Source organism: Lytechinus pictus, chromosome 17, assembly GCF_037042905.1.
Source record: "Lytechinus pictus isolate F3 Inbred chromosome 17, Lp3.0, whole genome shotgun sequence".
NCBI classification, from domain to species: domain Eukaryota; kingdom Metazoa; phylum Echinodermata; class Echinoidea; order Temnopleuroida; family Toxopneustidae; genus Lytechinus; species Lytechinus pictus.
This window is the reverse complement of record NC_087261.1, coordinates 18,359,891-18,361,586: the sequence shown is the minus strand read 5'-3', so window position 1 is coordinate 18,361,586 and position 1,696 is coordinate 18,359,891. Positions and strand designations below refer to the sequence as shown.

Sequence of the window (1,696 nt, the reverse complement as noted above, 5' to 3'; positions counted from 1 at the left end):
TTATTGCGAATAACATTTCGATATCCTCGGGCGAAGAGGATTATTTAGCAGCAGCGAGTAATAGATTTAGGCAAGCGCCAGATGAATTAGTGGTTTCTTCCGATGATCATACTGTCCATGATGAGGACAGTTATGACGAATCGAATTGTTCTTGGAAAACGGCGATCAATAGAAATTCTATCCGATCGGCTAAGAAAAAGGGCAAGGGTTAGGAGCAATAGCGATAATACTCTAAATACGAAGAACAGTAAAATGCCTACATTCTCTACTCCCACGCATTCAAGCAGGAGGGTAGTCATTGTTGGCCTTGAAAATAAGAATATTTGCAGAGCAAACCCAGTACAGGTGTTCAAAGAAATTCATAATCTGGTAGGCGATCTGAATGGGAAAGAGAAAGTGAAAAATATGATGATTTTGAAATGTGAGAATGACATACAAGTCATGAAATTGTTGGAACTAACCAAGCTTGCTGGTATAGACGTTAAAGCAACGCGTTATGGAGATAATAGATTTCACAACGAAAGGTGTTATTCATAGAATAGATACACAGATAAGTAATGAGGAAATTGCAGAAGTATTGAAAGATCAGAAGGTAATTCATGCTAAGCGTTTTATGAAGAGGATCAATGGTGAAATAATACCAACCCCATCAGTTCTCATCACCTTCAAAGGCAAGAATAAACCCGAGACAGTAAACTTTCTGTATGAGCTTAAACGTGTGGACAACTTTAGTCCACCGGTGCCAAGGTGTCACAAATGTCAACTTTTTGGGCACATGAAGGAAAATTGCAAGGGTAAATTGCGCTGAGTGAGATGTGGAGGGGAACATGATTTTGAAAAGTGCACACAAAAGGAAAATCGAAAATGCTTTAGATGTGGAGATAAACACTCGGCGGCGTATCAAGGTTGCAAAATTTACATAGAGGCAAAACAAATACAAAAGGTTGAATTGAAGGAAAACATTACATACGCACAAGCGACTAGGGTGTATCGCACTCAAACAAATGAAATAGTGGAAGAGGCAAGTAAGATCATTAGTACGAGCGACACTAAAGAAAACACTCAAAGGAAGCTAAAGAATGTTGGTCCCATTTCAAATTCAATGGCATTTGACCACGAATCGATCCAACAATCAAAGATTCCGCGCCCAATCCGAGTACAAAGGAACAATGAAGGAAGGCGGGAAAGAGATAAGGAGTCAGGGCAAGGAACTGATTCGAATTACCAAAATAAAGATACTGTCAACACATGAGTGTAGCACCCCTGGATTTCATTATGTTTATTCTACATGTATTTGTGATACGTAAGTTACCACAGTCTGAAAACGATGATCAGTTTTTGGAATCTGTTGTACATGCTAGTCGTAATTTCTTAAAGACAGACATAACCTTGGAAATGGTCAAGCGCTACCTTAAATAAAACAGTCTGTCTCTGATCTAGTAATAGTCCAGTGGAAAGCTCAAGGCATGGTTTCGCATGGGTCGGACTTTCTAACTTCTCTTTTTGATAATAATTTATTGGGTTCCAACCCAGACATTATTTGTATTCAGGAAACATGGTTGAATGATTTTAATGTGTCGTTCATTCCTAATTACTGTTGTGTTTGTAGAAACAGACAGGATGGTAGGAGAGGTGGTCTGGCTATGTATTTTAAAAAAGGACATCGCTTTCCAGGTTATGAAAGTTCAAGAGTTAA

General features: G+C 38.7%; 1 pseudogene; it reads left to right on the top strand.

Annotated features, from left to right (window-relative positions):
* The first annotated feature begins 252 nt into the window (after positions 1-252).
* LOC129280194 (uncharacterized) lies at positions 253-1,252 on the top strand (annotated as a pseudogene).
* Positions 1,253-1,696: the final 444 nt, after the last annotated feature.